Source organism: Xenia sp. Carnegie-2017, unplaced genomic scaffold, assembly GCF_021976095.1.
Source record: "Xenia sp. Carnegie-2017 unplaced genomic scaffold, XeniaSp_v1 HiC_scaffold_26, whole genome shotgun sequence".
Taxonomy (NCBI): Eukaryota; Metazoa; Cnidaria; class Anthozoa; order Malacalcyonacea; family Xeniidae; genus Xenia; species Xenia sp. Carnegie-2017.
In genome coordinates, this window is record NW_025813489.1 from 891,927 (window position 1) to 903,745 (window position 11,819).

Below are 11,819 nucleotides of genomic sequence, written 5' to 3' on the forward strand. Positions count from 1 at the left end.
ATAGAAAATGAACAACGATAAGTGATTTATTCATTATAATTGCCTTTGTATGATCTTTGATATTTAAACTTTACCTCAACAAACAAATACAACATCTTAACACTATCTGCGACCTGTAAATAGCAATTATGACTTATCATTTTTGTCTATTTTCTATATAGGTTTTTTCTTTTCTTTTATAAAACCTAACACAAACATTATATAACATCTTAATCAACTGTAAATAATTATTCATAACTATTTGATACTTCCGCTTTATCACTATATACTTATTATCGTGTTAACTTCCTATATTGATTCACTTCGCACTGAAGATGGCATAAGTATGCCAAGACATGTTTTCTCTAAATAAATTTGTCGTGTATTTTGAATGTGTAATGACTATTGTGCTCTTACGAAATTAAAGAATCATTGCCAACCACAATGCAACGCGCACCTATTGTTTAATTATATTCGTGCTAGATATAATAAATTATTCCATCACATGATGATCTTTCTCTTAGACTCTTCGTACAACTTCGACAATAGGTAAGAATATCTGACTCCAAATACCAAGTACTTATTCAAGTATTAAGTTTTGCATGGTCTTCCTCTTTTAACCGTTGAGCTTGTTATAATTTATTCACATACGACGTTGAATATAAACATTTTCCATTTTTTTTTAAGTTTTAGTAGAATGATAGAATATGCTTGATCTTCAGCTGACTGCTCATCTAGACCCCTGTTCAAAAAGCTTTCTATCATTTCATCAAAATCGACATTACTTTGTTTCTTGCCTCTTTTATCAATGGTATCCAAGGATCAGTTTCCTCCTTTCTGTTGTATGAAACCAAATTATATGCGGTCCAAACGTCATTATATGTTGTCGAAACTTCATTATATGCTGTCCAAACTTCATTATATAGAATTTCGTGATGTGCAAACTTCATTGTATGAAACTTTGTAGGGTCTAGAAAATGTCAGAATTGCAGACCACGTGATTGAAAAGAGGAAGCAATAGAGGAAATGTAATTACAGGTCGAAGTACACATAACCAAGGGATCGAGTGACCTTGGAGAGATGTGTTTCAGGGAGTTCTTAGATTTTTCTACTATTTGTTTTATTTTATGGAGGATCAAGGTCTCCGTGATCTACTAAACAGCAAACACTGAAACACATCGTTGCATTGCACCACACATACATGAATAACATAAATAAAAAACTTAAAATTTGAGAAAGGTCTAACCATCACATGAGAACCACGAAGACAAGTCCACGAAGCTTATGGATGGCCGGTTAAGTGCAAAATCCAACAGGCCTTGATATACTGCTTGATGATGTGCAACAATACGGCACTGAAGGAGAAATTGATGGTACTAATGATGATGAAAATGAAGAGGGTAGGCCTATTTTTTCTCCACCAACATTAGACCTTACTGTAGACCTTGTTGAACTTCAGAAAGTCCCATGAAATGCTGAGAACTATGGAATTGAACAGTATAAACTTAATTTGGAAGTTATCGAAAGAAATTCGGAAAACTAAGCAAATAATTTTATCACTCTCTAATGTAAACAGTTATGATTATAACTTATAATATAAAAACTTGATAATGCCTCCCACAACCGATATGTATCTTTTGCAGTTCCTTCACTTATAATGCAGGGTTTGTTTTGAAAATCTAAATATTTCCAAAATGTTCACACGAAAAAGCTTCATCGTATAAACCAAACAAGACATCATCAGCTGGCAATCGCTTAGAACTGTTTGAAGCATAGTGAAGTGTCATTACATTGATACATGTGTTTGCAACCGGCAAAAATGAGTTGGTAACTTCACAAAATCGTATTTTAGAAGACAACTTAAAACCCAATAAAGGTTCTTCATCTGTCGCAGTTGCAAACTGCAATTTGCTTTCAAGTTTTACATCTCCACGGCGACCAGCTGCAAGAAAGAAAGGGCAGTGTCAATAGTTATTTATAAATCTAATAAAAAATGCGCACAATCAAAGAACCTACCAGCAACTTCTCTCATATATCTGCAATAAAGAGCACAAACATTTGCTTCGTAGCTTCGTTGATTGTAGTCCATAAGAGGAAAATCCGGCACAAGAAGTGAACTTAGTTTTCTCAGTGTCATGACAGTAAAAGGATTTGACCTGAAAATCTCCCGCAATGATGAAATTTTGCAACACATCTAGGATAAAAACATGTCGTAGAGTCTTAATTTTGTTTTAATAACTCACAAGGAAATATATTTTATTGCAAAAATATACCAAGTTTCTCTAATCGTCTAATAAGGTTTTTGAAACATTCTCCTATATTTTCATTTACAAACATTTCATGGATGACATCCTCCGACAATATTTGCGGCAGCTTTCCATTCTGTAATATACTCAGCCCTGAAAGGCAAAACATGAATCTTTTGTCCCCAGTATCATCTTTTTGACAGTATGCTTTTACAGAAAAATCTATTTGAATAATGACACATAATATGAGATTACCTCTCCATAAAACTTGACATCAAGTGTAAGAAACATATCTTCAATACCATTAATTTCATCCATACCTGTTCTGAGAATGTTTGCAACGGTCGACTAAAATGTATTTTGCTGCACCCTCTAGACATGAGTCCCCTTGTTCAATTTCCAGGTTTCTCATTCTAACAATTTTTGACTGTATTAGACGCACAACTTCTTAAGTAGTAGAAATAGCATGTTCCTTGTAGTATTCAAAATTGTTCTCAATAATTGAATTGATGTCAGTTTCTTCTTGAGTTTGAGTCACTGCTCTTAGAGGTTCAGTAATTCTGTCAATTTCAAGAACTTTAGGAGTGTTGCTTTCGGTCATCACAACCACAGGGGCATTTTGTAGTAGTGTGTCTGTGGCAATGTTAGCTGAAGTGAATAGGGAAGTAGTATCTGTTAAAATGACTTCATCAACATTGTGTTGCTCATCATTTGCTGCAATGGCGACGGATGGATCTTCATTAGTTTCGTGAGATAATGGAGTAGCACAATGAACAGCATTTTGTTGCAAAAAGCTGTCACCATTCAAGTCGGAGTCGAAACTTGAATCTAATCTTCCTGCTATACGTGTGTTTAAAATGGCTCCGTAACTGATTCATGCGGAATTCTTGATGGCGCCTGTTGCAAGTTTCTGTCACTTGAACTTTCTTTTCCGCCTTAATTGGCTTTGTGGAGAGGTTTGCTTGAATAGGCCTGGCATATATTTTCGACTGCGTGACGATATTGGCTTTCAGGTCTTTTACAGCCCAACGGCAGCTACTGATGGCTAGTTGTCGACAGTTTAATTGACACTGCAAAAGCTCAAACCCACCCCATTCTTTAAGCTGTGAGGAGCCTGGAGTCTCACCGTTGGCCACTTCATCAGTAAAATCTGCTTAACATCTGCATTCGGAATATTGTTTTGCTGGAGATTAACCAGGCAGAACACTACTAGAACGCTGAGATGCTTTTCGTCTCAATGTTGAATGTCGAGGATTAAACAGCCTAGCACGTTCAAATGGTACTGAGGCTGGTGTAGAAATGGACGCACCAGAACAAGATTCATTTTCCGATGGTTTCCAGCTGTTTTGATTTGGCATACTATTTATTTTTCTGCACGCTGAACACGCCATAGTCCGGACATAAGCCCATCAGTCCCCACAGTCATCAACATCAAATATTTTCATAAACAACAAGGTAGATTGAAGCTTACTTAAACATTTTGTATGTGTGCATACCTACAGTTGACATGGTTTTGATGATCTAAGTTATGTTGTACTTTATGACAGCATTCTCGAAAAATATTACTGCACCATTCTGTGTTGCACCAAAAACATCATCGCAACTATGCTAAAGCAGAGATATCTCTGAAGAAATATCAAATCAAAGCAAATTTGAATAGAAATAGTGCCTGTTTTCTAATGTAATTCATGTATAGGACAAATTATTTTTAAGATATATCCTTCCTATCAATTAAAATTTTCATTCATTTTTTATCTATAGCATTTATTGTGAAGACAGCTTCAATTAAATGGACATTTAAACAAACTATAAACAAATCTCATGTTCAAATCATGTTGGCATCAACTCCAGCACAATATAAAACATCGCTAAACTGATTTGCAGATGTTTTCTCCAATGAATGCAAAGTACATTGTTTACCACCAACCCTAACCTGCAGTTGATCATCCAATTTTATAGTTTGTTTGACTTGCGATAGCAGTTTCACTAACTTTAGTTTGAAACTATTAAAAATATTCGATACTCCAAACATCAATAGCCCCGGTTTACGATCGTTAAACTTCATTGTCATAAAGTATTGGTATGCCAAAGAACTTCCAGAAGTTCGAAAAGACAATTAAACAATCGTCATAGCTAGTATTAAAGGACACATGCAACATAAAATTCGGATTGTTATTTTTGTACTTTACATAAAGCTATAGCTCCAACTAATACTTCACCAAAGTTTGAGACTCAAAGGATAAATATTTTTGAAGATATGGAGGTTTAAAGTTGATGCTTTACTGATAACGTATTGAAAATGCTCGACGAGCTAACGACGGCTACCGATTGGAAAAAGGTCGTTGTGACGTAAAGGTTGACATTAGCAAAACGCGGTCAATTGCGCGCTTCGTTCAAAATCTATCTTCTTAACAACACGACAATTTAGCATTGAAAATATGGTTTATTGTGCCGCTTTTAATTGTAAAAACGGTTCTTCTAAGAGCCACGAAACGTAGCAAAAGGTTTCTTTTCTCGTTTCCCGAAAACAAGCGCATGCGAGATATTTGGATTGAAAAAATCCGACGCAAAAATTGGAAGCCAACAAAGAGCTCAAAATTGTGCTCGCAACATTTCGAGTGTTCGTACTTCGTGCAAAATTTTGAAGCGATGCAATCAGTAGGATGGACAGCAGGACAGCTTCGCCTTAAGAAGGATGCTGTACCACAATTTTTGAATACTCTGTGTAGCATCTAAAAGGAAGCAGCCAACAAATGTTAGAACTGCATTTGAGAAGAGACGAAGGCAAGAGGTGAATATTATAGTTATAGTTAGCAATATTTGTTTACATTTATCAAAAATTAAGCTATATAGCATTACCAAATTGAAGGCAATTTTATAATTTTAGATTATTGACGACGTTCTTGCAGAACATGACGACTTTCTTGTAGACGACGACCACGATGTGTCGACATCGGCTCGAAATGTTTGTGCGTTTTACCTCAAAGGAAGTTTGTCTAAGATAAAAGAAGTCAAAATACATGTAGACAGCAAAACACAAACATATACAGTGGTAACTAATTCAGACTAATGTCGTTTGATCTTTTCTGTGTTATTTTAACTCATAGAAAATTCCTTAACGTACCTTAGAAGCGCAATGTGAAATGCCAAGCAGCCTTAACAATCCGTCCGCAAAAACACGTAAGGTCAAGAAGCACTCAAACAAAAGTGCCAAATATGATAAGTAGAGGTATAGACTTTCCATTTCGGCCGTTTTGATTTTTGTGAAAAATCCAGCAATACGATAATTTTATGCTTAGGTACGGAGGTTGAGTTCATTTCAACAAAAAACCACGGCACACAGACGACGTAATGTGAAATTGAACATTTTGAGGATAGCGCTGTATGGTCTGATACAGAAAGCACGTCGACGATGAGCAATAGCTACAATGGATCAGACTCTCAATGTTCAAATGAGTTAAAGGACATTGGCAACGAAAATTTTTTTTTCATGCGTTTATCATAGATAGCTATGGAATACTTAATTTCGTGTTTTCGTGTCTGTTTTGAATTTTGCTGTTGAGAAAATTTGACATAAAGTTGAATCCTTATCCGCCATTTTGGAAAAAAAGCCTTATGCTAAATTATGCTGAAATATATTACTGACGTCATTGGCTGGTATCCACTGAATGACACAATATAAAATAATAGTATTATAATAATATATAGCACATTTGTTCATTGGAATTTGAAAAGAAAAACAACAGTCGGCGGTTGTTAAGATTAACAAAAGTTGTGTAGTTTATCACGCTTATATACTTTTCCAATATTTAGTCGTTATAAGACGTAGAAACGTTTATTTTAGCAGATCTTACAACTAGGTTTTTCCGACATACCAAGTGTAAGCCAGACAACAACAAGCGCTAGTTTTATACATTGAACATTTCGTGCAATAGAAATATTTCATTTTCCCATATTACAAACCTGTGACCAACAAATGAGTTATACGTGTAATTTATTATTTGTATACATAAGAGTCTTTAAAAGATTATGTAGTTTTATATAGGTGATAAGCTCTAAGCCGCTATGTTTTGTTCTTGACTGTAAAGTTTCGTTTACCCGTAATGTTTTACGTGCATGTTTGCGTGCACAATGTACAAGTACACTTTTCGATTAACTTTATAACTTATGAATGAATACAAGTTTTGGGTGGATCACTCATGCATTTTGCTTTTGCGCAGTTCGTGACAATCCTTTGACAATGATATGGCATCGCAATTGCAGATCATAACAAAGAACATCAAAGAGCGTCTGTCCAAGACTAAATTTACGGTCTTTCGTGATAACATGCGTATTTAAAATGTGTATAAAGTCCGTCTGGTGACGCGAAGCGTTTTCGTATCCTAGCATAAACACAAGAATCCACCTAGAAAAATTCACCTAGAACATCTTTGATAGGCAACTAATCGATACAGCTTGTGTATTCTCTCTAGATCTTCATCAGACAGGGGCCAGTTTTCTTCACGATGCAGACACACGTCTATCTTTAACACACTTTCTGAGAGCATATTGTCCCTAAATTCTTGGTGTGTTGTCAAGCAATTTACTCTTTGAGTTTCTGTTTGGCCTAGCAAAGCCTCATATTCATCGTATTCAAGTGCTTTTTCGTGGCAACAAAAATACTCGATTGCCTTTTTTGACAAAGTACAATGTCCACACTTACACCAACTAAGAGTTTGCAGGCGCCAAGCATTTGCTTTCTCAAATTCAGCATGTATTTCATCCTCCGACGAGGACAAGTCGCTCTGCTCACTCTCATGTTCGGAACCGCTTTCTTCACTAGTTTCGGCCTTCACTTCAGGTTCATATTGATAGTGCAGAACCTCACCCGGTTGATTTTCGTGTATGTCATCCATTACAGCAAAAAAATCCCGTAAAATACGCTTTAAATGTGTTGTAACGCAGTCAATCACAAAGTATATTGTATTGTTGTTTTGACTGCTCACCAGCCAATGACGTCACTACCGCTCGAGAAAATTTTATCCAAAATGGCGCAATTTATACAACTTTTGCTGCAAATATCTCAGCAACAAAATATTTTTGAGAAAAAATTTTTCTATTTTAGTTGTTAGACATCACAAAGGTTCAAAAATATGCCATAAAAATTTTCGTTGCCAATGTCCTTTAAACAATCTCACGGTGTTTTAGCAATGGCCATCGAATATCGTGTTTTTACCATTGAGTTCTATGCAGTGAACTCGACATTTGAATAACTGGAATGATAACCGTAGCCAAAAATTGAAGCCAAAAAAATATTTGTCGTCATCATTCGTCATTACACGTCAGGCTCTAGTCTCTCGCGTGTTTATTTTAATTTTTTTTAATCATTTGTCCCTTGGTAATGGTAGAGTTCGGATCTTGATCAGAGCGTAAAAATAACGAAATTTTTGGAATGAAAAGGTTCACGGAAAGTGAATCAAAGTGATAAATTGAGAAGCAAGGTGAGGTGAACTTAGTCGATCTGCTCTTACGCTGCGGTTTTCCTTTAAAACATATCAAAGTGTTTAAGGTAAATGGTTTGAACCCGGGAGTATCGTTACATGTTTGTAAATGTAGATCGTCCAGGTTGGTATAGTCCTAAGGATATTCAATTATTGGTATCGAGATGACAACCATGTAGTATTTCAAGCACAATAAAAATCGATGAAAAATACAATCGCTCTGTAAAAAGTAAAAATGCGAGTTATAGACTCAATATTTTTTGTGAAACTGGATATTCAAGTTTCTTTTTTCTTCGGATCTTTGAGTCCACTGAAATGGCAAAAAAAGACAAACACTGTCTGACACCGTTTGACAATTTACCTTCCTACGAAAGAAAAGTTTATGCTTGAATATTTTCTCGTCATATTTTCTATTGTATTGTTTTTTAGCATACAGTGTAATTTTCAGTTGGCTTTTCCTCGTTACAAGTTGTAAGTTACAACGAACTCACTGTAGTAAAGTTTCAGCTGTAAAAATAACTTTTAGAAGAGTTGTCCTCTGTGTTGTTTGTCGTGATGTTTATATGTTTATGCTTATGCAATTTTGTATTCAATTTATATTGCCGTATGTTTGGCACTCAGGGAATGAAACTGACGTACAAACCGCGTGAATATTCGACTTTGAAGGGACTGGAACTGACGTACAAACCGCGCAAGAGACTAGGACTTTGGCTTCAATTTTATATCTATAAAATGTATTGTCGTTATCATTCCAGATATATATATATGGAGTTCACTGGTTCTATGATAACTGGAGCGGCTATCTCAAGCGCGGCCTCTGATATCTGATGACGCCAAAAAAATGGCGGATTTCGTCCGCTGCCGCTGAGATTTACCGAAATTGACCGCTTTTCGGAAAATTTCACAATTTCCCACTCCCTCCTGAGGAAAGAGTGAAGAAAATGTATGTGTGTATTTGGGATTCGTCAAGCAATTTTTTGATGAAAATCACGATAAAAACCTACAATTCGTAACAGCGAGTCAATCTAGCTTTCCAGTTATCGGCTCCTACGAGGATGTATTTATAACTATCGACGAAAGAGCTATATGTCGGCTACACATCTATGAATGCAGATATGCGTTATATCTCTAAACGATATAACGGTCATAATAGTGATTTGTTATATATAGTGGTTTATATACGATATAATATCTGCAAATTCAACTATCTTTACGTTAAATACATGATTATTTTTTGCTAAGCTCTTTGAAAAAGTCGTTCAAGAAGTCAGAAAAGACGTTAACGAAATGACGACCGTTACAGAATGGCATTGCGGAAATTTTCGTTGCACAAGGTCGGGTTTCTCTTGGCGAATTGTTGCCTCCAATATTAGCTGCTTTTATGTCCATCGTTTGTATCTTTACTGTTTACTGAAATAACTGCCGAAAGTTTGTGTAAGAACATGTTACATGTTACATGTTCGTTCGCTGAATCACGGCTATCGGGCTCATATAAATAGTCCCTAAAACTAAAGGTAAGTTCATGAAAGTAATCAACTGCATACATTGCCGTCTACTATAGTCTTTGCATTTTTTACACATTTTCATGCCAAAGACTATATTTCAGGCAGTTTTACACAATTTCATGCCAAAGACTATAGTTTTACAAACTTTCATGTCAAAGACTATACTTTTACAAACTTTCATGCCAAAGACTATAGTTTTACAAACTTTCATGCCAGACTATACTCTTTGCATTTTTATACACTTTCACATCAAAAACTATAGTCTTTGCATTTTCACACACTTTCACACACTTTCACACCAAAGACTATAGTCTTTCATTTTACACACTTTCACATTGTCGCATGGAGATTGAAAATTCTTTAAAAGGGACAACAAATAATACCGGCTGAAAGTAGAATGAAAAAATTAAAAAAATACATTGCAATAATATTTTTCTATCCTGTTCATTCCTTTGATGTGTGCAAAACTAGTTGGTCAGCCTTCATTTACCATTGAAGACCTTTATATAATTTCAATGTCTGTCACTACGCCAAGCCCACAGGTGCATGGAACATTGTTAGCTACGTTTATGCAAGCACAAAAGATTTTCCTCCATTGAAAATGTAATGCACTAGTGAGGTTAGCACAGTGATTGGGTTTCGAAATTTTACAGTAGTTTAATTGCCAAACGTCGTTTTTATGTACACCCTGTAGAATGCTAAATAAAAGAGATCAAATGTTAATGCTAACAAATACAATAAGAAAATGAGATGAAGATAATCTAGATGGTTTATCAAATCATTTTGACATCAGTGGACCTTTAGAATTTGCATGATTCAGCTGAAGTTGTTCCCAAGGAGACTTAAATGTTTGGAATTTGCTATTTGCTGTAGCTGAAGTATACGTTTTTATTTATATTGTATTAAATTGCATTTACCGCTCTATGGGGATTAATTACTTCTAAGTGATGAATCATGCAAATTCTAAATTTCACAATGTACAATTGACGTCATACCTGGTCAATGACCAATCAGAACACAACACGTTTTCAACACGCCTAGTCACTGACCAATCAGAATACAACACGTTCGTGAAACTTGGGCCATAGTCTAAGACTAAGAACGTGCCATTTGTGCGTGAAAGTCTGTAGTTGCACGAAGAACAGCAGAACAGTTAGCCGAAGTCGAAATTATTCCAAGGTGAAATATCTCTGGAGTGCTTTGAAAAATGTTCAGGTAAATGTCTTGTTTCATGTTCTTTTGCATTGAGTAAACATTGAATTGGGACACTACATGTGATGTTCATTAATGCAAAGTGCAGTGTGGCCTTTCCATAAAGTTTTCGTCTTAGTAACTTTTGTTTCCTCTATGCTTGATTTTAGACATGGACATTCTTCTCTTAAGCGACAATTAGTCATCAAATGAGATTGAGAAACAACAAACAAATGTTGGTGTATTTACCATGATCGTGGACTCTACAATTACAGAAACTGGTTGTTGTTCACAGCGGTTGAAGAGAATTGTGGCTGTTGTCGACCAGTTCCTTCTTCCCTTGAACTACATTACGAGTAAATAAAATGTTCAATGAAAGTATGTTATCAATGTTTTTCATTTATGGAAGTATAGTGTGAACTGACATTGGCTTTAATTATCCTTTGTAGAAACCTTCTGATCAAGAATGGACAATATACGTACTTTAATGAAATCCTCTGAACAATGATCAAGAATGAACAGCGTACTTTAACGAGTCCTCTGAAGAATGATCAAGATGAACAATATACTTTAATGAGAATCTTCTGAATAATGATCAAGAATGAACAATATACTTTGATGAAATTGAAAAATACGTGACTTCTAATGCCCTAAAGACCATCTCTACAAAGAATGCAAACGCTAAACACTCTTCTGGAGCAATGCATCCATCAGCCTAACGCCTGTTTCCATGGAAAAGTCAATATTATGACCTTTTCTAAAACATTTTCCTGGGAGTTTTCCTGCTAACATCACGACTGGCAATCAATCGCAATGATGGAGAAAACCACGCCTATCAAATGCCCAAATTTCAACATTATTTAATTGAAAATTTTGTAATAAAACATGGAATTTCTTTAACATGAAAATAAAAAACCTAAAAATCCTAATTTTCCGACTGGCTGTCGATATTTCCGATTTAATGCCGTAGACGACATGCACAGTTGCAAGAAATGGCCAATCTTGTTTCTGTGCTTGCCGTCGTCGACATAAAAGCGGTGATGTTTGTCAGGTAGCCTGAAAATTAGATACTATTATTTTGGGCTTTTTTGTGGCTGTCCTTGCTCAACATCCGATCGTTTCATCTTTCCAATTGGCATGAGATTTGTCATAGCGCAGATGTTGTGTGGACGTACGGTGGTCATATACAAAAAATTGAATTTTTTTCATTTTTAAAGATAATTATAAGAAAATATCAGTATTTGAAAGACTTTAATGAAGAGAATTAACTAATGGAAAAAAAAATTAGAAAATCGCTAATTACACTAATTATCCAACATGGCGGCCACTAATTAGCCAATAAATTAACTTCGCTGTGAACATGATACCTTGGGAACCAATGATCCAAATTCAATGAGTAAAGTTTTTTTAAAAGCTTA